The 11,026-nt window shown below is 53.0% G+C and overlaps 1 long non-coding RNA gene across 1 annotated transcript in view; it reads left to right on the top strand.

Moving 5' to 3' along the window:
- The window catches only part of LOC119155686, a 30,491-nt gene that overhangs the window by 12,462 nt on the left and 7,003 nt on the right, over positions 1–11,026 (top strand). The window contains exons 8-11 of the long non-coding RNA XR_005106803.1: positions 975–1,101; positions 2,105–2,374; positions 3,784–3,926; positions 4,450–10,765. This is a non-coding gene — a long non-coding RNA (uncharacterized LOC119155686). The remainder of the gene's footprint in view (positions 1–974; positions 1,102–2,104; positions 2,375–3,783; positions 3,927–4,449; positions 10,766–11,026) is intronic.

Raw genomic sequence — 11,026 nt, forward strand, 5'->3', positions numbered from 1 at the left:
GAAATACCATACAGAGAATACCATTTACCAGTTCCCCAAAAGTGGGAAAATAATTTACAGATGTTTGTATTTTACTATTTTACAACTTCAGAAAATCCAAAATGCTTATTTCACTCCTAGCATTGCCAAGCTGTGACTCCCAAGGCCCTATGTGAAGCGGGAGGGAGCTGATTTTGGGCTGGTTCTCCCCAGAGCGAGGGCAGCGGCAGAGTTATGGGTACGTTAAAGCTCTGTGCTTTAAAACCAGGAAACTCTGTGCTTCAGAAAAAGAAGTATTTGACCCCTTCCCTCCCAAAGCCCCGCTGCAAGCACAGAACCAAAAATCTTCCTCTGGAGGCACCAGAACAAACCGTTAGCACCCCGTGTGCTACCTGTCCCCGTGACACAGAGCCCCCACAGTACCCCCCGCCCCACTCCAGCCCCCCCCGAACCCCGCAGCCTCCTCTGGCTGGGGCAGCACGGTTCTGTGCCCCACCAGGACCCCCATGCAGCTTCGGCAGCTCCGCGCTCAGCCTCTGCACGGGTGACCCTGCCCCCATGGGAACCGGTCGCAGCTCAGATGACAAACACAGTCTCAAGATTCCCAGACCTGAGCACTGCACGTACAAATTTGGGTCGGACCTGGGGAAGCAGCAACCCGGCAATCTCCTCCGGCTGCTTCCCAAAAGGCCAGCCCTCCCCTCCCCCCCCAGGCCCCCGCAGCTTGCTCAGGACTGCTCCGCTCCCCACGGCAGGCAACGCAAACCAAACAGCTTCGGAAATGTTTTAAACTCCACAGGATTGCTCAAAAATTCTGTTTGAATGCAAACCTACGCCATGTCTAGACTTACTCGATCAAATCCACACTCCGAAGTTACAAACACAAATGCTTCGCAAAAATCATTCGTGCCCAGCCTGAACCAAGTCTCAGTATTTTCCCGTGCATTTTGAAACGGGCATTAACAACTATTTGCTTTTTTACCCTTCCCCTGCAGAACTACAGGAGCAGCAAGACTATTACCAGCTGCTTCGGCAGCGCACACACCAAGGAGCCCTTTCCATAACACCTGAGCTGCCACAGGGATGCAGCTACTTTGATAACTTGGTGCCATCTTGATAAAGGTAAATAAACTTTATATCCTGACTGCTTTTCCTGCCATCCTGGCTGAAGGGGCGCTTCCATGGGGATGCATTGCACACTATAGTCTTTGCCACATGTATGTCAATATATTAAAAAAAAGTTATTTCAGGTTTTTTTCTACATAATGAGATGGGATCCATTCCATGGTGTTTAAGCAAGTGAACCGATATCTGAGGTGAATTTGAAATGCATAAGATTTGCCAAAATGCATATCAGCACTTTGTTTATTTAAATGCAGATGTTCTTCAAAATTAAATGTTAAGCCTTGCCGCAGTGCCTCAGCTTTACACAGACACTTCACACGGTTCCTTCCGTAGGTGATTACTAACTGCGAGGATGAGCAATCACAGCACCAAAGTTCTTCAAGTAAATGCTCTGCCTTCCAATAAACTGAAATTGCCCAGTAACCGTGTAAACATCCTTCAGACAGCTTGCTTTCTGACAGCAAAACTGTACCCAAAATACTTGAGTCAACAGACAAAAATAGTCTAACTTCAAATAATTTTAATCACTGGTTTACTTAGGTAAGTGCTAGACGATTTACAAGGCATCATATGAGTGCAGCAGAGCATGTAAACTGAGATCAGAGTTAAATATGAGAAAAGAATGAGAAATAACCTTCAGCTTAGAGCAAATATATGGGCGGGGGGAGGAATTAAGAAGAAAAAATTATGCAGATTCCACATCAATGAGGGAAAACAGAGTTGGTGTGCATAGGTTACAGAAAATATGATGGCCATTGTCCTGGTAAGTACAAAGCAGAGGAAGTACCTCAGGTGTCCAAAGCACCAGATGGTGCCTGTTCATGCATACTTACCTCTCCGAAATAGCAGTTACGCTTTTTTTACCTGTGGATTCACCATAATCACATCGGCTGCTTACAGCGGTCGACTCGAGTTCTTTAACAAAATCGCTTGCAAACCGCAAAAGCTCTGTATTTTGCTTTTAACCAACTTTTTATACCCTTGCCCCCACTCTCCCCAGAAAAGCTCCATGCAAAGCAAGAGTCTGTTCTCAGAGTCTTATCACGGAACCTGCGGGAGCAACCGCGCACCGCTGGGAAGAGGAGGAACGTTTCTCACCGGGATATTTCACCCAGAAAAATACGGTATTTGTGCCCAAACTGTGCTGTTGCTTATGTGTCCCTAGTAACACTAACTGCATTTTTAGGTAAACTTTGCACCATGGGTGGCTGGCTGCCACCGGCCCAGCATGGACAGCAGCACTCACAGCCTTGGTGCCATCCTGCCTGAGGTCAGTGCCTTTCACCAGAGCTACCAAGCACGAGGTATTTAGTAAGACCTGACTGCATGAAGGAACGGGGCAGTGTTATTGCTAGAGAACAGCCCTTTGACACTGTGCTGCCTTAGGTGGCTCTGTCCCAGGGTGCAGTGAGCATCCCGGGGTGGCCAGCATCCCGAGGACAGGAGCATCGCGGGGTGGCCAGCACCCTGTGACAAGGACCATCCTGGAGCTGGGAGCATCCCGGGGCAGGGAGCAACCTGAGGCAAGGACCATCCTGAGGCAGCAAGCATCTCAGGGTGGCCAACATCCTGAGGAAGGGTGCATCCTGGGGTGGCCAGCATCCTGAGGGAGGGACCATCCCGAAGCAGGGAGCACCCCGAGGCAAGGACCATCCTGGAGCAAGGATAATCCCGAGGCAGCAAACCCCTCAGCGTGGCCAGCATCCCGAGGCGACCGGCATCCCGGGGCAGCCAGGTCCTGGAGCACCCACCCGCGGGCAGCTGCGCTCCCCAGCACCCCGCTGACCTTCTCCCCGCCGCGCCAGCACCCCGGGAACCGCTCCTCAGCACCTCGCACCCCCGGGGGGCGTGTGCGCGTGTGTGGGCACCGACCCCCACCCTCGACAGGCGACCCCACCCCCCCCCCGCCCCGTTACTCACCGCTGCCCGCGGCCGCGGGAGGCAGCCGGCACCTCGGGCTGTGCGCGGCCCGGCGGGGGGGCCCTGCGGGGGGCGGGGGGGCCGGACCCCCGGGCGGGGCAGGGACCCCCGGGCGGGGCAGGGACCCCCGGGCGGGGCAGGGACCCCCGGGCGGGGCAGGGACCCCCGGGCGGGGCAGGGACCCCCGGGCGGGGCAGGGACCCCCGGCGGCGGCGATGGCCGCCAGGCGCGGGCGCCGCTCCCCGCACAGCGCTGGGGCTGGGGGCAGCGCAGTCAGACCGAAACCAGCGCCGCCCCCCCGGGGGCAGCGGGGCTGACCCCGACCACCCCCCCATCGCCCCTTCTCACCTGCTCCTCCGCCTCCCGTTGGCGCACACCCGCCGGTCTCGGCGCCCCAAGCCCCAGCCGTGCCCGGGGAGGTGTCACACAAGGGACCGTGTCACTGTCACTGCTCTTTGGATGTGGGTGACACGCTCGGTTTGTCCCGGCAGCACCTCCCCGCTGTGATTAACTGCGCCGAGCTGGGAACTGCAGAGGGGTTTGGGGGCAGCGGGCGGGCAGGGGAGGCACAGAGCTTGCACCCCCCGAGCCTGGGGGTGCCCCTGGACGTGCCCCCCCGCTGCCTGCCAGGAGCCGGCAGGGGCGAGCGGGGTGAGCCTCTGCCTGCGGAGCCATGCAGGTCAACGGTTTCTTCTTGAGCACTTTATCTATTTCCCCTCCGTCTCCTTCTAGTCCATGCTACGTTTTCACTTTTCACAGTACTGCTGCCCAGTGCAGGCTCGAGTTATGCTCTGCAAAACCAGAACTGGCGTGATTTCAAAGCAGAACGCCTTTAGGAGTTCGTCTGGAAGCTCATCTCACGGTGCCGACGAGGCCTGCTCCATCCCTTCCCCTCGCTGCAGGTATTTACTTCTCCTTTTTGGAAAACCCATGGCAGCAGCCGTTACACGACGTGCTCAGCCGGCGCTGAGGGAACTGAGCGGTGCTTTACTTGTCCGTGATATGTTTAAAGCAAGATGCCCGGCAGGTGGTCCAAGCGATCAGAGTTTTGTGTCGTGGTGACAAGAAGCTAAGCTGAAAATCACCTATCAATTGCCTTCCATAGGATGCAGTTGCTTTCCTTTTTACTTTTTCCTTGTTCCTTTTTCCTTTTCCACTTCTTCACTTTTACCTTTTTTTACTTTTTCCTTTCTTTTTTTCTTTTTCCTCTATCTTTTTATCTTTTTTCTTTTTACTTTTTTCTCTTTTTTTCCCTTCTTTTTCTCCCCCCCCCCCCCCCTTTTTATCTTACCTTTTCTTTTTGCTTAATTTAACACCAAACTGCTTTTTCATAAGATGCTTTCTTCATTGGCTTGTGTTGACACAAAGCTCCAGGAGAAAGCCCGTGGTACATGTGAGTAGTAGGGGCTCTGTATGCTCTTGCAGCGGGACCCCTTGCCAGAGCCCCTGCCCTGTGCCCGGCCACGGGGCTGAGGCAGAAGGTCCTGCCACAGACGCAGCTGCCAGCGCTGAGATGTCACCGTGCCCAGCTCCCTGCTCCCTGGGCAGGCGGTGAGGTCAAGGAAAGTACAGAGTCGTCGGCTCTCGGGGAGGAGGGGGCGTCTGCCATTCTGAAAATGAGCCGGGGAAAGCACCAGCAGCGGTGACATTAGGGCATATGGTGTTCGGTGGGGCAGTGGCCAGCTCTCCGGGAGTACCTGGGGCAACGCAGAGAGGGCAGGAGCCCCGGGGAGGGCAGGGAGAGGGGCTCTTGCTGGCTGTGGTGGGGGGGGTCTTATTGGTGGGTTCTGATATCATAAGGGCGAGTGGCAGGGGGATGGGGCCAGGCTCTTCTTCGTGGTGCCCAGTGATGGGACAAGGGGCAACGGGCACAAACTGCAATACGAGAAGTCCCACCTGAATATGAGGAAGAACTTCTTCACGGGGAGGGTGGCAGAGCCCCGGGCCGGGCTGCCCGGGGGGGCTGGGGGGTCTCGTCCCCAGAGACACTCAAACCTGCCGGGACGCGGCTCTGTGCGGCTGCTCGGGGAGCCCCTGCGCCAGCCGCGGTGGGGGGCTGGGTGGTCTGCAGAGCTGCCCTCCCACCCCACCATGCTGTGACTCTGGGGTGTAATCCCCCCCAGGTGAAGGCGTGCCGCCCAAGACCCCCGGCAGCCGCCACACTGTGCCAGCAGCCTGGCGTGCACGGGGTGACGCCTGTACGAGGGATGGCACGTGCCCCTGCACAGTCAGGGCAGGGGCCAAGGCAGCTCGTCCACGGGCCCTTTAGTGACCTGCTCGCCTGCAGCACGGTTGCAAACTGCCTCCTAGCAGAGCCTTGCTGCAGCAGCTGCTGGTGGGGCTACCGCAGGGGAGGCAGGGGGTGCATCCCACCCGTGGGACACAAGGGACGGGCACCGGCCGTTCCCTCGCTGCCTTCCGCACAGCTTCCAGCGACACAAACCTGGAAGGAATCTCCGTTGGTAGATGCCCTCAGTGTGTTGAGGTCAGGATGCTCTCTGCTTCAACCCACCCCCCAACACCATGAATGCTGGGATAAGGAAAACGAGTCCTTGAATCCTGGTGGGTTTTTTGGTTGTTTTGTTTTTTTTTTTTAAATGTGGACTTTCCTTACAGGTAGTGAATATAGTGAATATAAAGTGGATGTAACTGATGTAATGAAATTTGAATGTATACTATGGCGGCAATTCATGCTCAGCTTCTGGAAGTGAATGACAAAATAAAATCTCTGGGATCAAAAGTGTGCATAAAAGGAGACTTTTGTAGCAAACCAAACCAGAAGACCAGGAATGGCTCATTCAGCCATTGTGCGTATCGGCTTTGTAAGGAAGAAAATAAAAGCTATCTAAAAATGTAAGACGTTTCAAATGGTGCAAAGCTGCCTCTTTTCCAACTATTTTAATGCAAATCAGAGAAAGTTAAAGTTGACAGTTGAAGAAGGCTGGCTGGAGCCCAGTCAGAAAATAGGCAAGTGCTAATGTGAAAAGTACTACTGAAGGAAACAGAATTCAAATTAAAAAGTGAAATGAGCAGGTGCAGCCCTTGCACTCTCTGGTTTTGTCAGGTTCTGTGCCTGGAAATAACCTTGAGAAAGAAGAATGGTGAAGGAATGGTGGTGACTCATCAGCATCGAAATGACAAGAGTGACAGAGCGCTGGGGCTCAGTTACTGGGTGCTTCAAAACAGCAAGCGAATGTGAGCATATCCCAAAGCCCCTGCTGTGGTGGTCATCAGTGGTCACTCAGGAAGGGGTAGTGTTTGTTTATTTAATGTATTTCCTCCAGAATATTCTCTGGAGTTCTTGTTTTTACCACATTCTCTAGTCCAGCTTAGGAAGAGCTGTTGGGATGGTGTTCGCATCCCCACTCTTTCAAAGGTATGCCGCGATATTTTGTCTTCAGTTTGCATTTGACGTAATTCTGGTTTTGTTAAGTCAGCAAGGACAAATAATTATTTAAAAAAACCTGGATTTTTTTTTTCTGCCTGCTTGAAGACCTCAGGAGTTCAGGGCCTGCTTTCAGGCTGGCACCTCTTACCCAGTAGAAGGGTCACTCCTCCCAGCCTGCTCTTTTTTTCTAGATTTCTCTGAATATCTGTTGGTTTCTCGCCCTGTTTCCGGTGATGAGGTTCCAGGACAGAGTACAGTTTCTAGATCTGATTGTAGCAGGGACGGCACTGGCAAAGCGCCATGGCAGAGCTGTACCGAGTGAGGGGTCTCTGGCCACGCTGCCAGCACGGCGCTGAGCCTACTGTCAGAACTGTAGTCGTGTTTTGTTGCAATTTCATATTTAGTCTGTGCATTTTTGCAGCGCTGCCAACCCTCCATCATCGGCCCCTCTCCCCGTGGATGAGAAGGTCCTCGGTTCTTCAATGCTAAGCTTTTGCTGCTGGTTTCAACAGTGGGGGAAAGCCTTCTCAATGGCATGGCCACTGCGGGCAGCTGAGGACGGGGGCTTCTGGAGTGGACAGAGCCGGCGGCACGAACACAGGGCACGTCAGCCCTCTGTGGTCACCACCCCAGCGTGCAGCACCAGTGCCAAAGCCTTTGAACCACTCAAGAAGCTGAAAGAAGGTAAGGTTAATTCTGTGTTGAATATGAGGATCAACAAAGCCAAATCACAGGTAATTCGGAATTACGAGCAGTTCTTTGATCCAATTTGCTGTGCAGGGCCGTGACTGACGTCAGTGTGGTGGAAGAGGTGGGACGGTGGTGGAGGGGACACAGCTGCTCAGGCTGCTGGGTGTCAAACCACAGCCCGAGCACACACCGCTCTGCTTCCACGAACCGAGCTTGGTTTGCTCATTCCTGCTGCCTCTCCTGCTGCCGCAGCTTTGGCTGCTTCAGTGACGCCCAGCTGCTCGGCTGCCAGGCTCCTTGCGACCTGGGCAGGGCAGTTTTGGTCCGCGGCACCACAGTGATGCTGAAGTCGCTGCTACAGCAGTAGAATAGGCAACAATCCACCGCGTGCTCGTCTGTCTTCAGTACTGCGGGCAGCCTGCACGTGGGCTCTGTTCGTTTGACATCCACCGTGTGTGCCAGGGGCTCTCACTGAAGTTACCTTAACCCAGGGGGATGAAATCAGTTCCTTTGGTAAATGCAATTATCCGGCCTCCTCGTGAGCAGGTAACCGAGCTGAGGGAGGCAGAATTCCCAGGGAGAGCATGGGCCGGGCAGTGCCGTTCTAGAAAATGGTCTGGATGATGTGCGAAGCACAGCATCGCCCTGCATCCTTTAAGAGGTTAACAGCTGTGGGTTTTTCTAATGTTCTTGTGGCAAGATTAATTCCTCCCTGTTAAGGAAAGGCTTGGCTGGCTTGATGAGCGGCAATCCTGAAATCTCCTTTAAGTAGATCACTTCCATAGTTTGTTTTCTATTCACTGTGTTCAATGCCTGCTTTGATCTTTTATCCGAATCCCGCTCCCATTGCTTTGCAAGTGACATTTTCATGGGATTTAGCTCTGTGAAGCTGACACTCTGAAGCCCCTCAAGACACAAGCCACAGCCTCACTTCTCACATCCTCTTCTATGAAACGCAGGCTTGGTTTCAGTCTCTGCTGCTGTGCTCAGCCCTTTTGCCCTGTGAACAACTCCTCCTCTTCCCTCTTACAGAATTAATCCTCCTGAAGGCTAAGGAATGGAAAAGGCCATACCAAATAGCATCATTGCTAATGAACGTTCCTGCTTTCGTTATGTGGCCATTTCATCGGCTGTCATTTTTCCACCGCTGCGTTTTCAGAAGGCTTTTGCTGATCCAGGCGTCTATTTGCAGCTTTGCTCACAAGCGTTGGTCACGATCTGGGCTTTGATCTTTCAGCTGTGCATTCAGAAACCCCCAGCGGGACACTGTTGTTATTTAGCTTTGTGAAACGTTGATGTTTTTAATCCAGTTTTAGTCCCTGCAGCCTATTTATCTGCCACTAAATCTCTTCCACGATTTGCTGAAAACCAAATGCTGGCAGACCTGTCAGCGTGGAGTAGTCTGGCCAATGCATACACAGAATAAAAACCGGTGGCACAAGATCGCTCCGAAAACTCTTACCTTCGTATTCTTGTACCGTTCCTGTTGCCAAGTGCTGTACGGTGCTTTCAGACTTTAGATCCTGAGGCTTTATCAGAGGCAGTAGTTGTGACTGTCCGGCCCCGGTGGCTAAGGAATGGAGGCAGAGGGGCTTGGCGGAGGTCATGCAGCCGGCTGGTGACCGAGCTGAGACCAAAGCCCAGCTCTCCTGTGCTTCAGATGTTAAAGCAGCATGAGCGACATCCTCCTGCAAAAAGCCTGGTAATGGTGGCGGAGCAGCAGCATAAATGATTTAGAATTGTGGCTATTGATGCATATTTAATGCATAATTGATTATGTGTTATTTATTATTTCTTTATTCTGCATTTCATGTAATTCATTTTCAAGCCTGCTTTTGGAAGAAGGCTGGTGAGCCTTCTGTCCCAGCTGTCCCAGTGGGGCAGTGCCAGTGGCTGCTCTGTGTCACACTGTTGGGAACTCCTCCGGCCAGGCGGGAGGCTGGCGGGCTGGGGGCTGGCACCCCAGCGGGACCAGCAGCTCACACCTGACGTGCCCGGTACTGGTGCGACGGGGTGGAGATAAAAGCAGGCAGCGGGTGGCTCTGCTGCTCCCTGGGCTGGCTGGCGCCTGGAAGAGACTACACCCAATTTCTTATTTGTTTTTAATTTGTTCTCTCCTTCCATTTATCTAAAAATAGGCCTGTGCACAGCAGTGAGGCACAGCCTGACGGTGCATCTCTGCGGGTCAGCAGCGATTTTGCTTTGATATGGAATGACGTTACGCCGCGATGGACGGCAGCTGCCAGCTTGCACCAAAACTCCTCTCGCTGAGCTCCTCCTCAGGCTGGCGAGGGCCACCTCTGCAGGCCTCCAGCTGCCTCCTCTGGGGGACTGTGGCACCACGGTGTGGGGTCACGGCTCCTTTACGTCAAGGGACGTGGGATCACCGCTTCTGCACAACAAAAAAGCCTGCCTTGTGCAAAGCCCCCCAGCTATAACTTCGACAGCAGCCACTTTCTCCGTGTTACTCATTCGGCACAAAAAGAAAATGTCATCAAATAATTGCATACATGTTCCACTCACAGATGGGTTTGCAGTCTCGCGCACGTTAGAGCGATGGTGTTTTGGTGCATGCCGTCCATGGGCAGAGACATTACCCAGCATATCGTTCCTTTTCATGCCTCCAAGGTCTATAAACCCATGTTGCAATGAAGCTGAACAACCCCTGAAGCTCACTGTCAAACTGATAAATAACCTGCAGAAATCACAGACACAAGGTACGGCTGCCAACAATACAACTGAACTTAGGAAAAGCTTTAGAAGATACCAATGTCAAGAATTAGAGAGCACGTAATATTTGAGGGAGGGTGTGAACCCTGAGATGCTAAGATAAACGGATCCAGAGCAACACCATGGTTTGAAAACACTGGGCCATCCGTATGTCCAAGGGTCGCTCACTACAAGGACCTGGGTGTTGGACTTGCGTGCCCACAGCCCGATCCCCATCACTCACGGTGCTGCTTTACATCCCTGAGTACCACCCTTGGTGGAAAGAAGGCACGGGCAGGATGCAAAGGGCTTTCCAAAGGCAAAGCAAGAAAGACAAACAGCCCAGCAAAAAGCATGTCTGACAAGTAAAAATCTGGAACTGAGGACACAATGTGGCATCGGGATATTGGGCGATGATCAAAATTCCTGCTGTCTTCACACACTGGTCAATTTAACCAGCGATGCGTTCGTTGCCAGAGGTGAGCATCACGGGTATCCATCCCAGATCAAGCCTGTCACTTCTTTTAAACCCTTGGTAGAAACAAGCACTGTCCAAATGGGTTAGAAGGGAGGGAGGGGGGGAGCCATATTGTGTATTAGTATCAAACAGTTCAGTTGGAACATATATATACATACATATATACACACACACACACATATATTTGTGCCCTTTCCATTTTCTCCAGTAACCAGTCCGTATTTACCAGGATGTGTTCATGCACCCATGTAAAGGAGAAATATTTCCTTCAGCCCGCAGGAAATCAGCGGCAGCTTTGCCAGCGGTGGGCAGGCACGCGTGGTGAGAGCAGGGCAGTATTTCAGCCCTGCGCCACTGTGTGCCCGGGGCTGCCGAGAGGAGAGGAGCTGCGCAGCTCTGCCCACAGGTGTGCCCACGGGTGCCCAGCCTGGAGGGAGTTAGTGGAGCAGGAAGCTCAACCAGCAGGCGCCTGAAAGGTAAGACCAGGCTTTCAGCCTTGTTTTCCAAGAAAAGGAGCATTTTCACCCACAGGGGTTGGTAGTTGAGGTGGCGTGAGTCTCAGGATGTGGACACTGAAAAAAAAACCTTCCCCATGTCACATTTGGGCTGCTGATAGTACGTGGCTCTTCTTTCACGATTTCCTTCCTGCAGAGACAGCAATCGCTAATTTTAGACTCACTTACATGTAAAAGTCACATTTCTGGCTTGGAAACAGTTTGCTGCTTCTAAAGAAGAAT

Source organism: Falco rusticolus, chromosome 11 (assembly GCF_015220075.1).
Source record: "Falco rusticolus isolate bFalRus1 chromosome 11, bFalRus1.pri, whole genome shotgun sequence".
Taxonomy (NCBI): Eukaryota; Metazoa; Chordata; class Aves; order Falconiformes; family Falconidae; genus Falco; species Falco rusticolus.